Source organism: Carassius gibelio, chromosome A14 (genome assembly GCF_023724105.1).
Source record: "Carassius gibelio isolate Cgi1373 ecotype wild population from Czech Republic chromosome A14, carGib1.2-hapl.c, whole genome shotgun sequence".
NCBI lineage: Eukaryota > Metazoa > Chordata > Actinopteri > Cypriniformes > Cyprinidae > Carassius > Carassius gibelio.
Genome location: NC_068384.1, coordinates 25,671,759 through 25,689,835, shown reverse-complemented (window position 1 = coordinate 25,689,835; position 18,077 = coordinate 25,671,759). Strand labels below are relative to the sequence as shown.

Here is an 18,077-nt window from a genome sequence, read left to right as displayed (position 1 = left end):
GGCCGCGTCTGGACAGCACTTTAACAGATAACGAAGAGACTGCACAGTTTGGCCATGTCTTATTGGACAGCCTTGGTTTGTAAATGTTTAGACAAGCAGAGAGTTTTATTTTAGCATTAACGTTCAGATTACAAGTTTTCAAACCGCTTCATGAACACTGAGCATTTTATTGCTGACAAAACACTGTCCGTTATTGCCTAGTGTAATATGAGAGATCATATGAGTGCTTTTGAAGGAATATTTTGTGACTAAAAGTATCAGGAGTCGCTGTGAGGCTTACAGTTATCTCAAGGAATTCTTCATAGTCTCGTTTTTTGAACCCATTCATTTTTACAGTTTTAGAACATGAATATGTAAAAGTATGACGTATTCATTCATGCATCACTTGTATGTTCCTCTCAATACTAACTTTTAATGATATGGTATGTTTGGGCATTTATATATATATATATATAAGATCAAAGCATTTAATCAAAATTGCTGTAAAATCCGCAAGAAATACAATTGAAAATAACAATGTATTTCTGTGATGTGCAGCTGTATTTTCAGCATCATTACTCAAGTCTTCAGTGTCACATGATCTTCAGAAATCATAATTATATGATGATTTGCTGCTCAAGAAATATTATTATTAATGTTGGAAAGAGTAGTTCTTCTTCACATTTTTTTTGGAGAAACAGTGATGAACAAAGTTCAAAGAAACAGCATTTATTTAAAACAAATAAAGATTTTGTTTTACTCTCACATTCAATCGATTTTCTGAATTAAAATGTTCATTGATTTAAAAAAAAAAAAAAATCCTTGCTGGCCTTGTGTTTTATAGTGTATTTATACAGTAGATGCATTTTACTTTATACTAGTAAAAAATCATAATAATAATGGCATTTTGAACAGTTTTTCTGAAGCAAACTTCATTGATCCCATCCTATTGGCTGTTCTTGGTAGTTGTGATGTGAATGTGTTGTGACTGGTGCCAAAGTAGGTCTCTGATGTTCTGGTCTGCAGATATGCAGATACTCGGGGCCCTCTTTTTTTTGCCTATTTTAACAGTTAAAAGTTAGGTCCTAAAGTCTAATATCATTGGTCAAATCAAACTTATATCTATATATCAAAGTTTAGTAATCAATATATTCAAGTAAGTAATATATCTGATTCTGGTCCTAGCCAACAGCGTTCATTCATATTAAAAAATAAATAAATAAGTTCATGCTTTATTTTTTTATTTTTCCTGCAGATGGCACTAAACCCCATCAAAAGCCATGAAAACTTAACAGAAACAAAGGAACAGACTGTACAAAACTAACATTGGACAAACAAAGCATTTCAGTCTCAATTTCTCTTAGATTCTTAAGTGTATAGCTGTATTAATGAGAATTAAAATGGCAGTCCTTCAGCTCAACAATACACACCGTTGCTTCACTTCATCGGTTGTGGAAGAGTGTATTAAGCTTTGTTTGTCGATATACAAGCATGCAGTGATTCTTAAGATACACCTGAGAGCTGTCAATCATCAGAGCATGAAGAACTGGCAGCGTTCATAAAAGATTGATCTGGATGAATTAAAACCTTTTGCTTTTGTGAAGACCCTCACCTCTGCTATGAAATATCACAGCAGCTGAGGAGGAAAGAATCCCTTTATTATTATGCACATGGATTGATGTTCATGGGGGAAGGGTGGATATAAGAAGAGGTCTCCAAGAATGACCACCAGGGGGCCTGCTGGATTAAACATGGATGAGGAACATCAGCAGCACATGTATTTTACATGAAGGTGTGATGTTGAACCAAAAAATAACATCCTGTACCCTGAAACGCTCTTATTATGAGCAGTGCGGTCTAAGACTGTATATTTTAACTCATTATCTAGAGGGAGCGCTGTCTAACTGGAAGACCAGAGCCCCTCAGGCTCTTTTGAATTGAAATGCCAGGATATTAGATTATGTGAAGAGAAAACATGAACAGTGTTGAGCAAGAGAAAAGCCCATCTGAAGAGAGATAAAGGTGAAAGCAGAGAGCGAGCGAGTGAATGAGAGCTAGCTGACACAACCCTGAAAAACATGACGAACCTTTCTTTCAAGAAGAAGAAGTGTGTGTGTGCAGGGGAGGTTCAGATTTTATGGTTTAATTGTTAATCTTGTAGCTTCTACATCACCTACTCACTTCAGTCCTTTGAGAAACCAACCAAATTTGACTTGCACATCAGACATAATTAAACATCTCCTTCAGTGTGTGATTATTATGCACTGGAGCTCTACTAAATTCAGCAATCAGAGTAAACGCTGTTTAAACAAGCACGCTGCATGTCTCCAGAGTTACACACATTACACGCTTGTTGACTGTTCGTGATCCACATTGATTATATAAAGTCCTTGCCTTGTTACTCACTTTTTGCACAACTTGTTTCTATCCTTGTGCCTTGGAAAAGCCTTTAATATGATGATAAAGCAAACCACATGCAGATGATTTCAGCTCAATACATTCACTTCGCATTAGAAGCTGCCTGTCTGGTTCCACTTTTAATTGCTTTTCTTGCCATGATGAGCATATTTAATTAATATCTGGCCCGAACCGGTCAATCAGCACGTCCTAATTCACTATCTTGTTTCTTTCTGTTTCTATATTTCATCACAAACAACTATTTCATCATACCGTGGTAATATCAGCACTGCTCTATTTTTGCTGAATACATTTGTCAGAATAAGGCCAAAGATCACTAAGATCTGCTTCAGCTCCCCTGAGAGACACGGAAATGGAGAAAGAGAGACAAAAAGACAAGCGAAAGAAGCAACCAACGCCGGATCTCAGTCTCTAGAATGACTGAATATGCGGTTTTGAATTTAATATTGTCAATCCGGCCAATAGAAATGTCCATAATTGCAGTATGTTGGTGCCAAGTTTACTCTTTGCTTGTTTTTTTCTTGGCGTACACTCACATGTGATGAAGGCTGCAGCCATATGCTAATCATTTCCTATTAAATGTGTTTAAATTATGTTGAAAGATTTGATTATGGAGAAAATCCCGAGTAGTGATGCTAAATTTCCTTCTGTTTTGTCGGACAGGTAAGGGTATTCATGATTATTATAGACTGCTCTGTAAAACTCACTAGTATAAATGTAATAGGACTAATGAGACAATAATGCTGAACCACGCTGATATTCTAGCACATGGTCTGTGCATCTGTGGCAAGTCCCTGAAGAACATGCTAACGCTAACTAGAGAACAAATGCACCTTCAAAAATCTCTATTTTGGATTCAAAATCCAGTGAACTGATTTAAGTCACCTTATTGAAATAGTATAGAAAATTATATTCAAATGTCGGAAACACTGCAGGGGTTTCTACCAATTATCAAAAAAGCTAAAATTGATTTAAAAGCATGTTTACAGTAAAGAGATGTCTGTAAAACTTTAGTATAGGGTCCAATTCACACTAATAACTACTTGCTTATTAGCATGTCTATTATTAACATACTGGCTGTTTATTAGTGCTTATAAAGTACAAATAATGCTTAACAACTGCCTTATAAACTATTAATAAGCAGAAAATAAGGGGTTAATTGAGGCAAAAGTCATAGTTAATGGTTAGTTAATAGTGAGAATTGGACCCTAAAATAAAGTGTGACTGAGATGTCACATTTACCCAGTGTCTCAAGAGTCCTTAAAAGCCACTGATGAATGATTGAGATTAACTTTGTCTTATTATGTTAGTCAGTGAGTTCTTCTTTGGCCTTTAGCTCTCTATCCATTCCTTTGAAGAAGAATAGGAGTGGATGGGAACGGGACTCAGGGATGTCCAGCTGTGTGTGCTGCACGTCTGTGACATATTTGCTTTGACACTTCCATCAGCGGACACGGTCAGGTCTGACCTGCTGAGGAAATGTCTCGTAGCATTACTGTTCGCCACACACACTTACGCTGCAGGCTTCAGGCCTCTGCACAGAAGAAAAAGGTCAAGATAGTGTCAAGAGCGTGAATGCATTGTGCTACATAGTACTTGGATACAAACAAGCATGTGTACACCTACGTGGGGAAGCTTGGATATTTCATTTGCTGTTGATACGCACTAAAGCATGATATCTAACGATGTAGGTCAGCTCCCCCATACTTTGTTTTGAAGCTATTATAAGATGACTAACTCACACAACAAAACACAAATGCAGTCCTATCGACGCAAACGGCAGGAGTCTCATCCGAGACCCAAGAGTGGCACACTTTTAATTCTGACGCAGAGATTTTTCCCCCCTCTGCACGGGAAAACCAAACAAGCATGACGCACAAAACCTGGTTTTCACAAATAGGGCAGATCCATGCAGACCCTCAAACCGTGAGATGGTTACGGAGAAACTCTATATGCAGAAATAGTATTAAAGCCACACATATACAGGGTACATTATACTTGGTAAACATTGAATCTTAAAATTTTAAATTCTTTTTGGAATTGTAATGGTTTCTTCTTTTTTATGAAACAGCCTCGATAACATACAAGACCTCCAGCTCACACAGCCTTCAAAATGAGACGCTGCTTTCATGAGTGAGTCAGTGAATCATTCATCTACATAACTGATTAGTTCAAAAACACTGATTCATTCAGCAACAAGCAGTGAGTGTTTCATGGCAATGCAAAGCAGATCCACTATGGCTTTGTTTGGAAGTATTTGGGTTGGTGGAACAAAAACAGACAAAGTAACAGTCACGGATCATAAGAGGCGAAGACTCAAGTGCAGCAAATGAGGAGTCTTTATTTATAAATCACCAAAATAAAAAAATCTCAACAACTGAAACAACCCCAAAGGGGAAGAAACCAGATTAGCTTTCAGGGTTACAACGAGACACAAACTGAACACAGGGCAGCCAGACATCAAAGGCACAAATGAGCACAGAACACAAAACACAGGGAGCTTATAAAGAAGAGGCAATCAGGGAAACAGCTAGGACAAATTAAATCAAGGAATAAGGTTACGAGAGGACAGGTGAGTGGAGTTTAGGCGAATGGAGGCTAGAAGAAAGGGAGAAACACAGGTGGAGCAACTAAAACAATAATGAGCTAACATGGACAGGGTTAAAAAATAGACAGGAGAAAGCACATGGCACCAAACACACACAACACAAGCCATGTGCTCACAGAAAGACCATCCTGGGCAAACCAGCTGAAGACTGTGACAGTAACTGGCAAAATGTCAAAAAGTCTATTTTATTTTATTAAATCCCAATAAGAAAGAAGATATAATCCAACACACATGACAGAGTGTAATGCATAAACAATACACAAAATATTGATTTGAGTTAAGCTTCCATGAACACAGCAGTTGCAAGTTCAAACTAGATGGACATTTAAGGGAAATGGTGCAGTCACATTATTACACAGCATTTCACCATATAATTATGGCAATAAAACATTTAAGATGAAAATTTTTTGAAATTGTACCAGTTTGCTACTCAGTTTATAATCCATTACAGCGTACAGAACAATTTTAGCAAAATGGCAGCAGCTGCGTTTGTATGAAACGAGAGAGCGAAGCCAAGATGACACAATTTTGAAACAAACGCAAAGCTTCCACCAAGACAAAACTGTTCCTGGCAAGAGTATAGTGTTGACTTCAGTTCCCCGGATAAGCCTGTGTTATTCGTTTTGATCGGTTGTTATTGAGGGATGACATACCTCAGAATGTCGCGACTGACCAATCAGAATCAAGTATTCCACAGAGCCGTGAAATAAACAATGATAACAAACTAAAGGGAGTGGCCAACACAAGAGTGGCGGGAAAACTGAACAAAGGAAGACAGGAAACTTGTAAAACTAAGAGTCCATGATGCATGATAATATTGTATTCTGTTTTATTTGGCTCTCAATTCAGTGGAAATGCGGGCAACTGCCTCAGATGTTCACAGATGGAAAATAGGCAACAGAGAAAACAGCCAACCAGATCTTCATGATAGAGAGAAATGGCTCTGGCTGTCTAATTCCCTCCCACAAGCCATCTTGACTGACATACAGCCTCTTTCCTAACTGCTAGTGACAGGGTGTGAAGGCTTGACCACATCCACACTTTCTATCGTTAGTTAAGTGCACGCCATAATCAATGTCAGTAAAAGCAGAGTTTTGCAGCTATCCAGAAGCACTCGTAACTTGACTTGCACCTTTTTTTGCTAAAGAGATATAAATGTTACAAACTGCTTGTAGATGAGAAATATACTCTTACCTTCTAAGCCATCAAGCTTGCTTTTTTCTCTTAGTGATATGAGATCACACTCTGGCGTATTTCTTTTTTAATTCAGCATCAGAGGTCACGCTGTTCTCCAGTTGATCAAACATGACTATGAATTTGCATGCCAGCATTCACCAAACTTGAGCTTTGGAGCACAGAACAATTTGCATAATCTTGTATTTCCAGTCTCCTGTATTCACATATGACTGTAAATCAGTGGAATTAAAAGTCTAGTGCGACCATCACTTGAGAATGGACTATTTTGATTTATAGTAAGTAACCATCTAATAGCCATCATGTTCGGTGTATTACTGATTTATGGAGAACACAGGGTCTTTGTTAGAGGAGAAAAACGAAAGAGAGAGATTAAGAGGCAAAAGTAGGGACCTAGGACAAAATTGCAGAAATATCCTTGAGATGCAGAGAAAAACAGCAGAAAGTCACAGAAAAGTACTACTTAGTTGTTATCATATGACCCCAGACAACTGAGCAGCTGGAACATGTGCCTTCACCCACACATCCCACTGTAATTACCTCTGACACACACACACACACACACACACACACAGCTGGAGAGAGAAACAGGACCACACATCCACTAGAGGGCGCACTATCAAAACAATAACAATCGCGTGGTTTGATGACGCTAAGGAGGAGCGTGGAATGATTTGTTGTCTTCTAACCAAACTGCTGATGGCCATCAATCAGACGGAAAGATAAATCATGGATTTAACGCGAGTTCAGCGATTTCTGCAAGTAGATTACATACAAAGTCAATGCAAAGACGCGATCAGACTATGGATCAGATGCGTCCTCGCGCGGGTCTAGAAAAGCGAAGCCCCGAGTTTGGCGTGTATACCTCATAATACTAATCTTGTTGATCGTTATAATAGCATCCGTTTTTTGTAAAGATACGAATCAAAACAACCCACCTGTCAAGTAAAACACTGTCACTGTTTAGAATGGGAATTTTCTCATGATTTACAAGTAGTTGAAAACATTAGAGATATTGTTAGTAATCAGCTGGACAAAATATATAACACTAGCCTAGTGGTTTTTAGATATTTTACTGCAAATATCTTGCAAACTGTACATTTAAGAGTAAAAAAAAAAAAAAAAAAATCATATGGGCAACACAAAATTCATACCTGTGGATATACTGAGGTCTTATAAAGCGAAACGTGCATGAATTCAATCCATAGCCTCAGGTAAATGGTCCAAAGTGTTTTTAATTTAATGAAGATAAAAAAAAAAAATATCCATAATTATGATATTGGTTAATTCACCCAGAAATGAAAATTTTGTTATAACTCACCCCCGTGTTGTTTAAAACACGTAAGATCTTCAGCACACTTAAGATATTTTTTTGATAAAACCTGTAAGATTTCTATCTGTCTTCTCATAGAATTCACTTCACCCAAAACTTTGACCATTCAAAAGGTTCAGAAAGAGATTGTAAATGTGATTTCTATGGATCGAGCTGTTCAATCGAAGTATTCTGAAAAGACGTGATCAATTTATATTATAAACAGATTTAATTTGAGCTCTTAATGATATTGATCATTGCACAGAGGACATAGCATATCTACAATACATAAATCTGTTTATCACATAAGGCAATTGTGTCTTGATTCAGATGGATCTATTTTACTATGTCTTTATGAACTTACTGAAGCATCAACATTTTGGTTTCCCGGACTTTCAAAGAAATCATTCAGGTTTCATTAAAGTATCTTCATTTGTGTTTTGAAGATTTTTCCTTTTGGGGTGAGCTAACCCTTTAATTGCCCTTATTAATTCAATTTATATGTTCTGAATATGAATTTATTAAATCATTTATTTTTATTGTAATTTATCTTACTTGTTTGACACAGCATTGCAAGGCATCTAAATAACCAAATCATTAAACCTTAATTTCAAGGGAACCCTGAATGAAAACCTTGAAGGTTCTTTATGAATGCAATACAGTTTTACTGCATCGGGTTCGATTCTTTTATCTCCTGTCAATCAATATTTAAAAAAAACTCACAATTGTGACAGTTCTTTCCCCAGTAATAGTGCTCTGTACTCAGCTGATCTCATCAGAATATCATCTTTCTTGCTGGTCAGCTGATATTATCAGGCTATCACAGTGAATACTGAGCATCGATTGCTGAATTCACACAGCTAGACAATTGCACGATGGACAGCATTTGATGCAGAACTCCATGACAGTTAAGCAAGACCCAGGCCATGAGTCACAAGCTGAATGAGTCTTGTTTTTATAGTGCATCAGTGAAAGATGCTTGATTGATTTTATTATTCCAAGCAGCTGACCCTAAACTGAACTATAATGCTGTTTTCAGACAGAATAATGGCACGTTCAGTGAAATATGAACGACTTGAAGAGACAGTAGGTTTGTGCTCATTAGAGCATGATAGATTAATTACTTCGTTTGCTTCCACATCCCGAGATGACTACTGCTAATCTGTTGCCATAGTAACCTGATGTGACTGTAAAAGATGCACACGGACTGCAAGAGTCACAGTCCTCCTGTGTGAGCTTTTGGGTGAATTAGTGAATAGTGAGGGCAGGCGGTTAATTTAATTGTCATTTTAAAGGTCAGTCTGCTGCCATGAAATTGTCAGTAAGATACGCTGCTAATCACAAGCTGCTCTCTTTTCATAGCTCTTCCTAAACGTGATGTAACTGCAGTGTTGCACATTTTTCCTCCGAGATGTTTGATTTCTGAAAAAAGGGGGTCAAAGATGAAGGCTGCAAATGTCGGAGGCTGTTTGATAGTCAGCGAGAACCCTGTGGTGAACCATCTGTTCCTTGATTTTCATTCCACACAGCACCCGCGCAGTGAAAACACTGGAGCTTTAAAGGAATAGTGCACCGAAAATGATGTCACTGTGTACTCACCATCATCTCTTTTCAGGAATCTTAACGCAGATCTTTTCCATTTAATGATACTAGTTTACTAATAATTTTCAGTCATTCATCAATGATGCCATGTTTATTTGAATTCTAAAAATGCACAGAAAAAAAGAAAAACGTCATAAAAGTCTGGAAAATACTGCAAATAACTAAATAACATAAATGATATGTGAATATATATATATATATATATATATATATACATACACATTATATATATACACACACACATATATATATATATATATATATATATATATACATACACACAGTGGGTATAGAGAGGAATTACCCCACTTTAAAATAATCACATTCTGTTACTTTGCAGCCTGATATTAAGACACAGTTTTTGTTTTATCTAGTTACTCAGTGTAACTTATAACATTCAAGTGAAAGATATAACACCAAAAACAGAAAAACAGAATCACAGAGTGGGAAAAAGGATCAGCTCCTCGTGTCAGTATTTTGTTGATCCACCTTTTGCTTTAATTACAGCCTTTGGTCTGTTGGGATCTGTCTCTTTTAACTTTGCACATCTAGACTTTGTAATATTTGCCTGCTCTTCTTATGCAAAACTTCAGTTCAATCTGATGGTGAGTGTTTGTGGACCGCACTTTTCAATTCATTCCACAGATTTTCAGTGGGGTTTAAGTCTGGACTCTGACGAGGCCATGCAAGGACATTTCTCCTTCAACCTCTGTTTGTCAGGTTTACCGTGTGCTTTGGGTCACTGTCATGTTGGAAGTTAAACCTTCTTCCCATTGACACCTTTCTGGCAGAGGGCTGCAGATACCTCGAGAATCAATTTTTCTTTCTATCCTGACAAGAGCTCCAGTCCCTGCTGCAGAGAAACTTCCCATAACAGCACATCACTATGTTTACTGTAGGAATGCTGCTATTTGGATGGTGAGATGGATTGGATTTCCGCCAGACATGTCATTTGGTGTCTAGGCCAAATAATTAATCTGCTTCAGAATCTTCAAGATGTGTTTAGACAAAGCTCAGTCTGTCTGCATGTGACCTTTCTCGGGGAGTAGCTTTTTTTCCATCCGTGCTACATTGTTGGAGAATTTGTGATACTGTTTTCATATGCACACAATGACCACTCTTTGTCATAAATTCCTGCAGCTGCTACAGAGTTGGTGTAGGTCTCTTGCTCACCTCTCTGAACAGTTTCCCCCGGATCTTTCATCCAGTTTGAAGCGAGGTCCTGATGCTTGAAGGGTCTGTGTTGGACAAAATACCTTCCTCTTCTTAATAATAAATTAATAGACTTTACTGTGCTTCCAGGCATTGATAAAGCCTTTGAATTTATTATTATTATTATTATTATTATTATTATTTTGCATCCATCTCCTGACTCCTGTCCACAGCTTTATCCCTGAGATCTCTTGACTGTTTCTTGCTTCCTATAATTAATTGTTTGCTTCAATTGCACTACCAAGGACTGAAAAGCTCCAGGAAAGCTCTTTTCATGCTGAGCTGATCAAAATGAGCACAGCTGATCACAGTTGAAAGTCAAATGGCTTTGTGTGCCATTAAGAAGTTGATTAGCTACATCTGATACATCTAAATCATATTTTTTTATTAGTATTATATCTTGCCCTTGGATATAATAAGCTGGATAAATAGAGCTGAATAAGACACAAACACACATAGATAGATAGATAGATAGATAGATAGATAGATAGATAGATAGATAGATAGATAGATAGATAGATAGATAGATAGATAGATAGATAGAATTTTAATGTAATCATTTTTCAATACAAATTCTATTACGAATATAAAAATAAAATTGATTTCTTGGTATGTTGCTTTTTTTCAAATGACCCATATCAAAATATATACTAAGCTATTCCTGGCACTAACGTCGCTGAACATATGGTGAATCTCTCACACGGCTGCACACAGATTTGGTTCACACACACGTGCATGTACACTCTCAGAAAAAAAAAAATAATAATAAAGATTACAAAGACCTTTTCAAAAGGCTCACCTTTGTACCTAAAGAGTCCATTTTGGTACATAAAGTGTACATTTTAGTAACTAAAAGGTGCAAAAGTTTACCTTTTGAAAATGTACCGCTCCAGTGACTTGATTTCTGAGAGTGTAGACCTTTATTCACACTGGGTTCTGATGTGAAGGTATAAATAGCTTCAGTCCCAGCTCTTAGGTATATTCTCTAACTGCCTGGCAGGTGCTGTGTAACAAGCACAGCTACAGAAAATGAATATTTTGTCACTCAGCTCTCAGAAAACACCCCTCTTATATTTTAGACCTGTCAGATGATAATTAAGTCTTCAGACTTGAGTCATGATGTGTATGCCAAAATAATTATTTATCCATGAGTCCTAACTGGAGCTCCTTGTGAACTATGTCTTCCGGATATTTGGTATCCCCATTGTCAATCTTTTGTTCATTATCTGGCTTGGCTCATTGTTCAACTTCAGTTCTCTCTTCACAGAATGTGCATTTGATCAGATGCAACTGCAGTCACAATTTAAGAGATGCATTATTCGAATGCCTGGTGAAAGAGATGCGTTTTTAATCTAGATTCAAACAGAGAGAGTGTGTCTGAACCCCGAACATTATCAGGAAGGCTATTCCAGAGTTTGGGAGCCAAATGAGAGAAAGCTCTGCCTCCTTTAGTGGACTTTGCTATCCTAGGAACTACCAAAAGTCCAGCGTTTTATGACCTTAGGGTGCTTGATGGGTTGTAGCGTGGTAGAAGGCTAGTTCGATACACAGGAGCTAAACCATTTAGGGCCTTATAGGTAAGTAATGATAATTTGTAACTGATACGGAACTTAATAGGTAGCCAGTGCAGAGACTGTAAAATTGGGGTAATATGATCATATTTTCTTGACCTGGTAAGGACTCTAGCTGCTGCATTTTGGACTACCTGTAGCTTGTTTATTGAAGAAGCAGGACAACCACCTAGAAGTGCATTACAATAGTCCAGTCTAGAGGTCATGAATGCATGAACTAGCTTTTCTGCATCAGAAACAGGTAACATGTTTCGTAGCTTGGCAATGTTTCTAAGATGGAAGAATGCAGTTTTTGTAACATTGGAAATATGGTTTTCAAAAGACAAGTTCCTGTCTAATATAACACCCAGGTTTTTGACTGTAGAGGAAGTAACAGTACATCTGTCTAGTTGGAAATTGTAAGAGTGCAACTACCATGTGGGGGATCGTCAGTTGCTTGCAGTAAAACTGGCCTTGGAGGAGTGACACCACTGGCTGGAGGTGGCCCAGCACCCTTTCCAGGTTCTCATGGACCACAAAAACCTAGAGTATCTCCAGCAGGCTAAGCGGTTCAACCCTCGGCAAGCTAGATGCTCACTGTTTTTTAAATGATTCCAGTTTCTTCTATCTTACAGACCCGGCAACAAGCACGTCAAGTCAGATGCCCTGTCTCGAGCCTACTCTCCTGAGACAAGAGAAGCCTTTGACATCATTAATTCTAGTTTCGTCGCGCCCCTTCAGAGGGAACTGGAAAGAGTTTTGTGAGAGGCCCTTGCCCATGAGCCTGATCCAGGTGGTGGCCTGTTCGTTCCCCAGTCTGCCCGGTCCCGGGTCTTGCAGTGTGCTCATGAGTCTCCCTTGACTTGCCATCCTGGAAGTGGCCGCACCCTTGATTTTCTCCAATGGCAGTTTTGGTGGCCGTCCATCAAGAAGAACGTAAAGGTCTATGTGGAGGCCTGCCCCGTGTGCAACCAAGGAAAGTCTACACATCAGCGACCTCAGGTACTGCTCCGTCCCTTACCTGTCCCCCACAGGCCGTGGTCACATCTTTCTCTGGACTTTGCTACCGGGCTTCCGCCACTGAACTACACCCCTTTGAATGCCAGTTTGGATATACACCCCATTATTTCCAGAGGAAGAGGCGCAAGTTGGTGTTCCCTCGGCCCAATGATTTGTCCACGCTGTTGGCTAATGTGGAGGGAGGCCAGAAATACCCTCTTGCGGACTTCCTAGAGATACCAAGATCAGGCTAATTGCCGCAAGCAGACAGCTCCCAATTCTCAAAGAGTTTGGCTGTCTACTAAACACTCCCCCTCCAGGTTGAATCCAAGAAACTTTCCCATAAATACATCGGCCCTTTTCGCATAGCAAGGAAAGTTAACCCTGTTTCTTATTGTTTATTTCTCCCTCGTTCCCTTAGAATTAATCCAACTTTTCATGTTTCATTACTAAAACCGGTCTTGTCTTCTCCCTTTGTTTTTTGATCGTTAGTGTGCTGTAGTTTTGTTTTCTCCCATCGTGGAGTTTTTTATTTTCCCTTGTGTTTTTTTCCCCTCCATTTTTCTCTCATGTATTAATTCCTCTGTCTGAGAAGAACTTTTGTTGGATTTTTGGCTCGCAAAGACTTAAAGAAGTCAAAATAAACCAACCTTGCCTGGAGTACTGCCTTGAGTATTTCGTTTGGGTCCAACATTACTCTGTTGCCTAGTGGCAGATCTCTCAACCACCACACCAGATATCTGAGTTCTATCCTGGCTTGTGACAATATGCATAAATTATTTTGGTCCAGCAACAAATCATTGACACAGTTTACTGGTGCTTAGGTTGTTTGTTTTTTGTTTTTTTGTTACAATGGAAACAAATTAACCCATGCAAAAGGATTTAAGCCAGTCCATACTGAAGGACAGCTCTTGCTTGTGCACTTCTCCTGGTTGCATAGGAGAGACCAATCAGCTGTGTGACACTGATGAGCATGTCCAACTAATGCAATGATCTGAGCTTGTTTACTCCTGCAGATCCATCAGCATTGATCCTCCTCTGGCCGTTGGCCATCCAGAGTTTCCTCCTGATCCCACACAGCTCTGATCTGATCTCCGAGCCCTCCAGAGACAAAGTGAGCTTCTTCATAAGAGCCCCTTGGACAGAGTCTGCCCAGAGCAGCAGAAGCACACTCAAACACGCTGTGAGCGTGAGAAGGAGGGAAGGATGTGGCATGGATCCGCAGCAGACCGCACACTGTCATGTGGCTCTTGACCTACGTATTGGAGCTTTTTTTTCTAACAGCTGGCTTTGTGGTCTTTTCTCTATGTAGTCTCAATGCTTTTATCTTCTACCTCTTTCCTTTCAGACCGCTTTTATCTCTGATGTTCACAAACCAACATTTTCGACTTCTGCATCAGTGGCATGTAAGTGTGCAAACATAAAACACACTAAACATCTTTGCAAAAAAAAAAAAAAAAAATGAACACAGCCTTGTTACTCTTACAGCGGGTGTTTTTGCTTTGGTTTGTTGTTTATTTTTTTAGGTCACGGTGGGGCAACATTATGAATTTTGACGAGTACATTACTTAAACCGAAGAATCATGTTTATTTTGCTTGGACGGTTGGCTTGTGCTTTCAGTCTCAAAACTGAAGAACAACAGCCATGTTTGAATTAAATCAGTAAACACCTTGGAAATTGTGGGAAAGTCATTGCATTATAAAACAATATCAAACAAAAATGCAGTCAGCATCTTTGCAGTGGTGTCAAGGTAATCTGACAACTAAAAAAAAAACTTTGTCTTAATTTGAACACTGTATATTTTATTTATTGTCTAAATCATTTAAAAGTTGGTCCGGAGCTACCTGAATGATAATATTCACAGCACATGTAAATGGCCAGTGGAAATGGAAATTCTTCCAAGCACTTTGTGATGGCAGTATGAAACCAGCAAATATACGTCTCTATATTTGCTCACTTGTGATGAGGTGTTAAGCTGTTGACGACAAACAGCAAATAAGACTCTCACTGTGCATGTGAATGAACACCTACACTACAATATTCTATTTTTGTCACACATTATGAGTGAACAGTCAGTCTTGTAGTGAAATATGTAACGAAACGCTGCAGTTCTTCACTGTTTTCAACTCTATATAAACTGTTTTTTTTTTGTTATTGTAAAATTTTAAAATAGCTAGTTACCCCTATTTATTGTCTTTGTTACCTTGTTATTGTGTGTATATTTTCGCTTGTGTTTCAGTGCTTTTTTTGTCTGGCGTTGTTTCATGTGGATGGCCATGCTTTTAAAATTAACATGTTCATGGTATCCTACAGGCAAAAAAAAAAAAACCTGCTAAAGTATAAGTCAACCAAGTTAAAGCTTTAAGCATAAAATGTTCATGAGTGTAGGCTACATGACTTTACAAGCATCTGATATATTAAATAAATGTATTTCAGTGTCTGTTTCAGTGAGCAGCAACTTTTTCCACTTATAATGTACATTGTTGAAAGTTTTAAAGTAGCTTTTAGTGCAAAGAGCAAGTGTGTTTAATCCCTAAACCTGCATAAAAAGGCTTTATTCACACAAACTCAAAGACATAATCCCACTCTGCTCAAAATACCGAATCCTTCAGAGTCACCATCTGTGAGCCTCACATTTCCTCCACTCTCTGCTGCATCATCTTCTGATGCATGCACATTGAGAGGCTCAGATTTGGATGTCGCTGAGAGTTGAGATAGAACCAGTCCCAGCAGAGCACACAGGTGAGATTATAGGACACTATCAGGTGGGCTTCATTTTCTGTCTCTGACAGCCGTCCAGCCGGTCCCTGAGCTTCCGCAGCTGCTGCCCCTGTTTCCCGTGCTGACGTTATGCCCCTCTGCCTCCCAAAAGAGCTCTCAGTTTTCCCATTGGCTGATAGGGAGCAGTCAGAGACGCATGAGTCATCGCCCTGTGCCTCGTTTCTCAAGCCTGCAGGGTTAGTTGACTTCACCTGTGTGAGAAAGGGTAATCGATGTCTATTGTATACTGTTTGCTTCTCTACCACAGGCAGTCATGTTATAAAGCTCTCTTGGCAAGAGGGCACGCTTGCTGTGTGATTGCTGTGTAATTGCACATAATTATGAGCTTCCCTTTGCTGTTCAAATACTTTTATGAAAGAGGGCTCTCTGGTTGGCCAATTACTGTGCAGAAAGCTTTTTTGTTGAAAAGTTTTGGTCAGAAGCCATATGCCATCTGTAAAAATGTGATTTGTTATTTTGTTTTTTACTCGCTGCCATGATTCTGTGTTGTTGTGGATATGTTGCCACACAGTTGTTAACATGTTTGGGGTGGTTTTTAGCATGTTGCTGTGTTGTTGCTAGGATGTTTGCATGGTTTTTAAGTGGTTGCTCACTGGCTCCCTCACAATACTGTATACTTTCACTGTATGGAAAAGAGCAGCTTGGACATTCTTGAAAGTATCTTATTTTGAATTTCAGCCGGAGAATACATTTTCATTTTCAGTAAAACCATCTGCTGTTTTTGTTCAGACCTATTTGAAAACCAACCTACATTTTTACACTCCAAACATGGATCGACAAGAAGATAATGCCAAACATATTTATGTTGTTTAATTAATATAATAATGTATCAATAATTGACAGTAAATGAGCATTAAGACTATAAAATGAGACAAAGTCCATAAATTCTGAAGAAAATTTATATGCATGTTAGTTCTATAATATCTACCATTCACAGACTCTACATCTACAGCCAGATACTTTTCAGCCCCCAAAGAAACCCACAATTTAATTAAGGCTCTCTTTTTTGTTTTTTTTTTGTAGTGTGAGGGCTTCAAGAGACAAATAGGAAATCCCTGTTCATCTTGTAAATAATGTCATGCAATTAGGCTAAACATATATCTCTGTGGTTACATGTCAGACCCCATTAGTGTGGGATGTTATGTGTTCCAGTGTGCTGACTTGAGAGCACTTTTCTTATTAGACAGCAGTCACCTCTGAGGGAAGCAATACAAATCTATTAAAATGGATTCATTTTTTTTTTTTTTTATGACATTGGTATTTGATAACTGAATTGATATCACACTGAAATAAATGTTTCTAAAAGTTTTGTTTCACTGTTATTTTTAATGTCTCTTTATGAAGTTTGACATGCTGCATGTGAACATTACTTTTTTTTTATCACCAGTCCCACAATTTTCTCTAAGTTTCCAGAAAACACTAGAATATTACAGAAATGTCTAGAATGTCCCCACCCTTGCAAAAGCAAAACTCTTTAACAAACATGCAAAATTACAAAAACGTATCTGTACTGAACCAATGTTTCATAATTAGTGACAGGAGTTCTAAAATGAACCTGACCGAAATGAAAAATACTGATGCTACAGTACAATAATAATTAGCACCACAGAATTACAGAAGAACCATACAAATTTTGATAAACTAATTTTTGTTTCTAATTTGTGTAACTGAGTAATCCGATAAGTAAAGCTTTGATAAAACAGGAGTCATTATTATTCTGTAATAATACTTTTAATGTTTTTTTTATATGCCTTGTCATTTGAGATCCCAAGACTATATTTAAAATTGCATGCTGTTGAGTAAAAGAATGACTATGTTGGTAATTGAAAACTAGATTACTACTTCCTGAATGTTGCATAGTATGTTGTATACTGTGTATTATTAACAACAGTAGGCAATATTCACTAAATGCTTAAAACGGTAGTATGCTATATTGTTTTCATGATTCAGCATTGTTTTTTTTTCAGTTTTTATCTAAAAAAAAAAAAACAGATGTTAAAAATCATGGATGATTACGTCTGGTTTGTCCATCTTGATGAAGGTCAAGTTGAACACATGCATACCATTTAATATGAATAAGATCAATCATGAGCAAATGTTACAACAATTTTGCATGTATTTTATGTTGCAAAAAAGTATATTTAGTATAGTATAGTATTGGATAGTATAGATTTTATTTTAACTTAAAATTCCACCATTTCAGGTATTTTCATCTCATTTATACCATTCAAGTTTTGATTAAGGTTATCATAAAAGATTAACTTTCGTGAATGAATTCACATCCATATTTATCAACCTTTTAAAATCATATTCATTTTATTGACTCCATTTTCATCAATCATGTTTTCTTCCACCTCTCTTATGAGATTTCACACTGTGTTCACCCACTGCAGTTAACAGCAGAGATATGTGTGAGGCTGG

The 18,077-nt window shown here is 37.9% G+C and overlaps 1 protein-coding gene across 3 annotated transcripts in view; it reads left to right on the top strand.

The window, feature by feature from the left end:
• The window catches only part of LOC128026946 (ligand-dependent nuclear receptor corepressor-like protein), a 450,432-nt gene that overhangs the window by 66,466 nt on the left and 365,889 nt on the right, over positions 1 to 18,077 (top strand). The gene's annotated exons all lie outside the window — the stretch shown is intronic.